At 42.0% G+C, this 9,762-nt stretch overlaps 1 pseudogene; it reads right to left on the reverse strand.

The window, feature by feature from the left end:
* Positions 1-7,145: 7,145 nt before the first annotated feature.
* Positions 7,146-9,496, reverse strand: LOC148141873 (uncharacterized; annotated as a pseudogene).
* Between the last annotated feature and the right edge of the window lie 266 nt (positions 9,497-9,762).

Genomic DNA, 9,762 nt, shown 5'->3' on the forward strand with positions numbered 1-9,762 from the left:
GTGTTGCTGGAAAAGCGCAGCAGGTCAGGCAGCATCCAGGGAACAGGAGAATCGACGTTTCGGGCATAAGCCCTTCTTCAGATTCCTGAAGAAGGGCTTATGCCCGAAACGTCGATTCTCCTGTTCCCTGGATGCTGCCTGACCTGCTGCGCTTTTCCAGCAACACATTTCTAGCTACATAACTTCTATCCTTGCTTACATTTTTGCGTCTGTATTTTAACTAATTATTTTATCCTGTTTTACTTACATTGTGTAATAAACTAACATTTTGTCTCCTTTAAAGTATAAAAGCTGTGCTACATTTGGAAACTGAAAGTGGACTACAAATCCTTAGTAAGGTTTCTTAGTTCCTGGATGTCTCTGAGGACGTATCTGGAGTGTGGTCATGGCATTACAAATTAGACAAGTCCTTTAAATGAGCTGAGTGGGCAGAAAAGTGACAAGTGGAATTCAATCCAGAAAGTGAGAGATAATTTACTTGGGGTGTCAAACAAAGCACAATACACTGGAGGTTATTCAGAGTGGTAGAGGAAGTGAGAACTTGGAGTGCAATATCCACAGGTCCTTGAAGGTGGCAGGACAGGGAGCTAAGTGGTAGAGAAAGCATATAGGATGTTTTCCTTTATTGGATGAGGTCTAGAATACAAAAGAAAGGATGGAACTGTATAAAACAGATTAGGCCAATTTATGCAAAGTTCTGGTCACTGGATCACAGGAAGGACATAATTGCTCTGAAGAAATACATTAATGACAAAAGGGTAACTAGGGAGAGAACAGGGCCTCTCAAAGATCAGCAAGGCAACCTTTGTGTGGAGCCGCCAGAGATAGGGGAGATATAAACAAATATTTTGCATCAATGTTTACTGTGGAGAAGGACATGAAAGATATACAATGGAGGGAAATAGATGGTGACATCTTGAAAAATGTCCATATCACAGAGGAGGAAGTGCTGGAGGTCTTGAAACACATAAAAGTGGATAGATCCCCAAGACTTGATCAGGTGTACCCTAGGACTCTGTGGGAAGCTAGTGAAGTGATTGCTGGGCCTCTTACTAAGATATCTGTATCATTGATGGTCACAGGTGAGTTGCTGGAAGACTAGATGTTGGCTAACGTGGTACCACTATTTAAGAAAGGTGGTAAGGATAAGCTAAGGAACTATAGACCAGTGAGCCTGACATTGGTGGTGGGCAAGTTGTTGGAGGGAATCCTGAGGGACAGGATTTACACATATTTGGAAAGGCAAGGATTGATTAGAGATAGTCAACATGGCTTTATGTGTGGGAAATCATGTCTCACGAACTTGATTGAGTTTTTTGAAGAAGTAACAAAGAGGATTGATGAAGACAGAGCAGTAGGCATGACCTATATGGACTTCAGTAAGGTGTTCGACAAGGTTCCCCATGGGAGAATGATTAGCAAGGTTAGCTCTCATGGAATACAGGGAGAACTAGCCATTTGGATACAGAACTGGCTCAAAGGTAGAAGACAGAGGGGTGGTGGTGGAGGGTTGTTTTTCAGACTGGAGGCCTGTGACCAGTGGAGTGCCACAAGAATCAGTGCTGGGTCTACTACTTTTCGTCATTTATATGAATGATTTGGATGTGAACATAGGAGGTACAGTTAGTAAGTTTGCAGATGACACCAAAATTGGATAGCAAAGAAGGCTACCTCAGATTACAATGGGATCTTGATCAGATGGGCCAATGAGATGAGGAGTGGTAGATGGAGTTTAATTTAGATAAATGCGAGGTGCTGCATTTTGGAAAAGCAAATCTTAGCAGGACTTGTACACGTAATGGTAAGCTCCTGGGGAGTGTTAATGAACAAAGAGACCTTGGAGCGCAGGTTCATAGCTCCTTGAAAGTGGAGCCACAGACAGACAGGATTGTAAAGAAGGCATTTGGTATGCTTTCCTGTATTGGTCAGAGTATTGGGTATAGGATTTGGAAGGTCATGCTGCGACTTTATCGGAAATTGGTTAGGCTACTTTTGGAATTTTGCGAGCAATTTTGGTCTCCTTCCTATGAGAAGGATGTTGTGAAACTTGAAAGGGTTCAGAAAGGTGTTTGGAGCATTTGGGCTATAGGGAGAGGCTGAACAGGCTGGGGCTGTTTTCCCTGGAGTATTGGAGGCTGAGGGGTTACCTTGTAGAGATTTTTAAAATCAGGAAGGGGCATGGATAGGATAAATAGACAAAGTCTTTTCCCTGGGGTGGGGGAGTCCAGAACTAGAGGGCATAGGTTTAGGGTGAGAGGGGAAAGATATAAAAGAGACCTGAGGGGCAACATTTTCACGCAGAGGGTGGTGCGTGTATGGAATGAGCTGCCAGAGGAAGTGGCAGATACTGGTACAATTACAACATTTAAAAGGCATCTGAATGGGTATATGAATAGGAAGGATCTGGGCCAAGTGCTGGCAAATAGGACTAGATTGGGTTGGGATATCTGGCCGGCATCAATGAGTTGGACCAAAGGGTCTGTTTCCGTCCTGTACGTCTCTTTGACTCTCTGACTCTGACAGTAGAGAAAAGATTTGCAGGAATGCTGCCAGGTCTTGAAAATTGCAGGTGCGGTGGAAAATTAGATCGGTGGGATTTTTTGATTTTTTTCAGAGCAGAGGAGGCTGAGGAATGACTTAATTATAAAGGGTGTTGACAAATTAGACCTAAAAGACCTGCTTTCCGTATGGAGAAATTAATCACCAGAGAGCACAGCTTTAAAGGTGATTGATAAACAATTAGAGAGGTCGTGAGGGAAAAAAAATCATCCATATTTGGTTGGTGTTTGGAATTTGCTACTTCATTTGCTCGTGGAGGCAGAAACACCCGACCCATCTGAAAAAGCAGTAACAGAGAAGTGTAAGAAACCTGGCGCACGAATAGACCATTTGTCCATCAGATCCATCATTCAATATGATCACGGCTGATCCTCTATCTCAACACTGTACCCCCTCTTTCTCACTACACCCCTGAGATCTCTACCTTCTAGAAATCCATCTAGTTCTTCCTTAAATGTATTTAATCACTTGGCCTCAGCAACCCTAAGTGGTGTAAATTTCCACAGATTCAGCACCCTCTGAGTGAAGAGATTTCTCCTCATCTCGGTCCTAAAATACCGACCTGTATCCTAACTGTGTTCTAGATGCCCCTTCCAATAAAAAGGGGAAACATCATCCTTGCATCCAGTCTGTCCATCCCTGACTATGTTTCAATGAGATCTCCCTTTTTTATCTGAACTCCAGTGAATACAAGCCTAGTTGACCCAAGCTCTTCTAAAATAACAAACTCACCATCCAGGAGGCAGCTAGATGAACTTATGCTGTACTCACTCTATGACAAATATTTTCAGTAAGACCACCAAAATTGCACACAGTTCTCCAGGTTTGTCTCACCAAGACCTTCTAAGCCTGCAATAAGCTATCCTTGTTCCTGTACACAAATTCTCTTGCAAGGAAGGCCAACACACCATTTACCTTAATGACTTGCTGCATCTGTATGCTTGCTTTCAGTGACTTGTGTGTAATATATCACCATTTACTGTGACTGCCACAGTCATAATACTATGAAAATCTTTTATTTTCTTGCCAATGTGGATAACTTCATACTTATCCATGTTATACTGCACCTGTCACATATTTGACCACTTAACATGTTAAAATTGTATTGAAGGCTCTTTATATCCTCCTCAACGCTCATAATCCCACTTGGTTTTGTGTTTCCAAAAATTTGGAAATGTTACATTTTATCTCTTTGTCCAAATTGCTGCTATATATTGTGAACTAATGAGGCCTAAGGCCTAATCTCCGCAGTACCACACTGCTCAAGGCTTTGCACTCTGACAAAGATCCCTTTAGCTTTCCTCCCGATTTCCTGTCTGCTAACCAATTCCCAACTCCTGACAGTATATATTATCCCCAATCTCACATGCTTCAATTTTTCACACTCGCCTCTTATGTGGGTCTTTCTCAAAAGATTTCTGAAAATCCAAATACACCACATTCACTGGTTCTCTTGTAACTATTCTACTCATTATGTCCTCAAAACTCCAGTAAGTTAGTCAAACACGATTTCCTTTTCATAAATCTGTGCTGATTTCAGAAAATACCAACATGATTCGACAAGTGCCCTTTTAACACAACCATTGCAACACTCTAGCATTTTCCCTGTTACTGATGTTAAGCCAACCAGTCTGTAATTTCCTGTTTTTCCTTTCTTTTTTGAAATAGTGGAGTTATATTTTCTATCCTCAAAATTGCTGGGATTTTGCTAGAATCTACAGAATAATGGAAGATAACAGATGGGGTGGCATGGTGGCTCAGTGGTTAGCACTGCTGCATCACAGGGACCTGGGTTCAATTCCAGCCCTGGGCAACTGTCTATGTGGAGTTTGCACATCCTCCCTGTGTCTGCATGGGTTTCTGCTGGGTGCTCCAGTTTCTTCCTACCATCCAAAGGTGTGTAAGTTAGATGGATTGGCCATGCTAAACTGCCCATATTGCCCAGGGGTGTGTCGGTTAGTTGGATTAGCCATGGCAAATGCAGTTATAGGATAGGGGGGGTGAGTCTGGGTGGGATGCACTTCAGAGGCTTGGTGTGGACGCGTTGGGTTGAATGGCCTGTTTCCACACTGCATGGATTCTATGGATAACACATCTGTCTTTTCCATGCCCACCTTCTTATGGATGCTGTGATGTAATTTGTCAGATGCTGGTGATTTATTGGTTTTCAATCCCATTAACTTCCCTAAGTACCTGGATCTGCACCTAAAGTATTGGGAGCTGCAAAGCTATGCATCAGGTGCTGGAATGTAGGATTAGAATGGGTGGCTAATTTGTATTTTGTCCTCAGCTGATACAGTGCCATGGACTGAATGGCCACTTCCTGATTTGTATCTTTTCTGTGGCTCAATTGTTTACTCCAGAGTCAAGCGAATAAGCATCATTAAATCATGAAATGGTGTGTCTCACAGAATTATTATTGCTGCCTACGTACCAGTTATTGTTTGCTTTATTTATTAAATATGATTAAAAATCATATTATCAATTTCTAATACAAATATTAATTTACCATTATTCTTCCTAACCTAGGTATCTGATCTGAAACAAATTGGACCACATTGCAATAGCTGAAAATGATCTAGAAATACTTGAATCATGTAGGCATCGGTAATGAACTGAAAACAGTAAATAATCAGCTTTTTCACAGAAATGAAAAGGAATGCATTTTTAAAAAAATGTATAAAGCTGCTTTTGAAACTAAAATTAACTGTGATTTAATAAGCAGCAGTCAGGAAATACAGTAATGTGAATGCAATTGACAAAAGATTGAAATGATCTTACAATTTTATCACTTTTTAAAAGTTTTTGAAATACTGAGCAGAGAATTTCGACAGAATAAGTAATAAGTACTTGCTACAGAATGTGGATTTAAATATATTTATTATATATTATAGAATACACTTAAACCATGTAAGGTGTTTCTTTTTAGCCAGCACTCTGTACTCAAATATCCTTTCAAATAAAATGTTTTTTTTTACTGCAGTTATTGAATTGGTGATATGATTAACAGAGTCTAATATTAATTGTAAAGTCTTTTGGTTTGATTCTAAATTCAAACACCATAATGATCAATTGGAAAGTAATTAAGACTATACTTTCATTATTGTAACCATTTTTGCAACATATTTATTTCTTGTGGTGACGTTTGATTGCTAAATGGGCAGCACGGTGGCTCAGTGATTTTCTCCGGGTGCTCTGGTTTCCACCTCCAGTCCAAAGATGTGCGGGTCAGGTGGATTGGCCATGCTAAATTGCCCATTGTGTTAGGTGCATTAGTCAAAGGGAAATTGGTCTGGGTGGGTTACTCTTTGCAGTGGACTAGTTGGGTCGAAGGGCCTGTTTCCACACTGTAGGGAAATCCAAAAAAAATACTCTTCTAACAATCCAAAAATGTTATAATGTTTTGCAGCTGCCCACTGTGACTATATTAAAATTCAGTTTTAACAAGTACAAGAGGTACTGCGGTTCATTGTTCAGGCTTCCACTGGTTTATATGAAATTAATAAATTTTATCATATCAAACTCTGCTATGCAGAAGCCATTCAAAAAAGTATGGCACTGTGTATTCTTAAAATTATCTTCATTATAAATGACCAAAAAACTAAATTTCAAAACACACAAATCTGACAGAAACTGCTTCGCTTGTAAACTTTATTATAATTTGAACTGAATGTTATAAATAGTTTTGAGTCACAACAAATTTAAAATTTCACAAAGTAGTGGTTATCCTTGCAAAACTCTTGCCAAACAGTTGGAGTTGATACAATTTATATCACTGCAATGCAAAAAATATTTTATCATTAGCTTGTGAAATCATCCTTCGAAAATGGCTGATCTGCTTTCAAGGTTTTGAGAAAATGTTTTATGACAGAACTGGTAGATGAAATAATTCAAGCACAAAGACCATCCTTCTCCCCTCATGATGATTCAGTGAAATGGTGCTTCGTGTTGTGTGGCACTGAGTCATTCAAATCAAAAGAGCCCTATTTAAATTTCTAGCTTTTGCTAGCTGTGAGTTTGTTACAAGTGCTTTCGGTATTTTCAGGCTATATTGGGCAACCGTCCATCAACTATTCCTGGAAGTTCACATTTGTGGATACCTGGCAATGAGTAGGATATTTTTTTCCCTTTCCTCCCTCCAATTTGATTGTTGTTCTCCTGAAGGTACTGTCTCTTACCCAGCAAAATTAAGTTGATATGACATTCATATCTTAATCTTAATAGTGTGGTAAATCACAGCTTTAGATGGTACAGACAAGACTAATACAGTTTTCTTCCAAAATCTACAAATTTGCACTTTCCAATAGTCACAGATGGCAATCAGAATCCTTGATTTCAGGGAAGCATGAGCTGAATTTAGCTGTCAAAGCACAAATCAATCAAATCTTGGAACCCCAATCGCTCATTCATATTAATTTCAGGAAGTGGGGGTTACCTTTTTATTTTCAAAAATATAATTTATTCATAAAATATCTTTATATACATACATTGTCACTAAAGCAGTAGCATATTATATTTGCATATATTTGAGGCAGCGGAGGGTCTGATAACTGAACAGACCCCCACTTAACTTCGACAGGAACAGCTCAGATAGTGACCTTTCCCCACTGCACCTTGGCGGCAGCTGCCCCAAGCATTAGTGCATCCCTCGGCACATAGTCCTGGACCTTGGAATGTGCCAGTATACAACAATAGACCAAGGTCAACTTCTTGCTCTAGAAAACCAACACGTTTAAGGCAGACCAACGAGCACCTTTCACCAGGTTGGTGGTCTTCCAGTTGTAATTGATGTTTGTCTCAGTGAGCATCCCAGGGAATAGACAGTAGAGGACAGACTCTTGTGTCACAGAGCTGCTTGGGTTAAACCTCAATAAAAACTACTGCATGGTTCTCCAGACTTCCTTTACAAAGGCACATTCCACAAGGAGATGTGTGGCAGTCTCTACCCCCCTGCAGTCGCTTATAGGGCAGCTTGTAGTGGCACAGAGAGTCCAGGTGTACATGAAGCATTGCGCAGGTAGTGGTCTTCTCACCACCAACAAAGCAATGTCTTAGTGCTTATTGGAAGGTTCTGTTGATGAGGGATTCTGCCAAAAGACTTGAATAGTCTGCTCAGGGAACAACCTGACAGGATCCACCCCCTTCTTTTCCGACAGGGTCTCAAGGACGCTACATGGTGAAAACTTCATGATGGACTTGTGGTCAAAGGTGCTTTTCTTCACAAATTTCTCCATGAAGGATAGGCAATACAGAAAGGTCCAACTACTCGGAGTGTTCCACAGCAATAAAGCAGACCCATCCATCGCAACTTCAGGGACAGGTAAAATCTCAGTACGAAGTGACACTTAGTATTTGCATACCGTGGTTGAGAGCATGTTGCTGGAAAAGCACAGGCCAGGCAGCATCCGAGGAGCAGAAAAATTGACTTTTCGGGCTGGAACCTGTCATCAGGAGTATCAGTTTGCATACCGTGGGTCTACACACAGCTTGATGTAGCCACACGAATGTGGCCATCAGGATGAAGGTGGCATTGGATATGTTCTTCCCCTCCTTAGCCAGAATTTTGTACATGGTGTCCCTGTGGACACGGTCCCCAGATGAAGTGAAAGATGATCATTGCAATGACGAAGGTTCAGGAAATGGGCCAGACCTGCAACACAGAGACTGCCTCACACCTGATGACCAGAGAGGGCTCCCAAAAGCCCAGTTTCTGGCTCACCTTGGCGATGCGCTCCTTCCAAGTTTTCCCAGCCCCTCCAAACCATATTCCCAGCATCTTTAGGTAATCTGTCCTGATGGTGGAGGAGTTAAGGATTGGTCAGCTCAGCTCCCAAAGGACATGGCCTCATTTTTGCCTCGATTTACATTGGCTCCTGAAGCTGTTTCTTGCAGATGCTTCTGAGTCTGCACACTGACAGTGGATTTAAGCAGAAAATGGCGATGTTATCCATGTACAGGGAGGCTTTGACTTCCAGGCCTCTGCTGCCTGTATTAGTCATCCCTCTCAAGCGCACATCCTTCCTGATGGACCCAGCAAAGGGCTCTATACAACACACAAACAAGGCAGGAGAGAGTGGGCAGCCCTGCCTGACTCCAGATCTGATCGAGAAACTTTCTGATTCCCATCCATTGATTGAGATTGCACTAATAATGTTGGTGTCGAGCAGTCAGATCCAATTGCGAATTCCCTCCCCAAAGCCCATTTTGGAGAGCATGTCTCGCATGTAGGTGTGCAATATCCTGTCAAAGGCTTTCTCCTGGTCCAGGCAGATGAGGCAGGTGTCCATCCTCCTGTCTTACAGGTAAGCAATCATATCCCTGAGGAGCACGAGGCTATCAGAGATCTTCCTGCCGGTACAGTGCAGGTCTGATCGGGGTGAATCACCGGAATCCCAGAGTAACCTGACCAGATTGGTGATGATCTTAGACAGGATTTTGTAGTTTGCATTCAGCAGTGAGACTGATTGTCAATTTCTAATATCCTGCCTCTCCCCCTTCCACTTGTAGATGAGAGTAATAATACCTTTCCACATTGCCAGAAGCATATTGTCATATACCTCCAGCAGGTCCTGGCAATCAAGTCCCATAGAGTAGTATATGACTTGTTGTGGTTCTGTATATGACTTGGTTGATAAGCCATTGTTTCTGGGAGTTTTATTCTTTTCTAAGGACTCGTGGGCCTTGGTTAGCTCATCCAGAGATAACGGCTGGCCAGCCTCCCCAACATGTTGCTATCTAAGACTTCCGTGATAGAGGACAGGAACGACTGGGAGGCCATGCTGTCTGTGGGTTTCCTGTCATACAGTCTGGAATAAAAGGATTTGCTGATTCTCAGGATGTCAGACTGAGATGATGTTACCAAGCCATTTTCTTCCTTCAGGCTGTTGAGCAAGGAGCTCTCGCTGTGTACCTTCTGGAAGAAGAAACACAAGCGCATCTCATCTTGCTCCACACAGCGCACAGGGCTGGAAGATTATCTTGGACGCCTCTGAGGCTAAGAGTGAGGCTTACTGGCTTTTCACCTCCTGGAGATCTTCTGTGACATCATGCCCATCATTTGCAGCAGGGGTAGATTCTGCATGGTTTTCTGGAGTTTGGATTGTCCCCCCCTCCCCATTTCTCTCACACCTTTCAAACACCTTTGAGGATAAAGAACCTCTTGATGTTGCTCTTGATTGTTTCCCATTGTCTGCTGGAGACTCA

The sequence above is a fragment of the Chiloscyllium plagiosum genome, unplaced genomic scaffold (assembly GCF_037043375.1).
Source record: "Chiloscyllium plagiosum isolate Xiang-an unplaced genomic scaffold, Cpla_swu_hap1 HiC_scaffold_31, whole genome shotgun sequence".
Lineage (NCBI taxonomy): Eukaryota > Metazoa > Chordata > Chondrichthyes > Orectolobiformes > Hemiscylliidae > Chiloscyllium > Chiloscyllium plagiosum.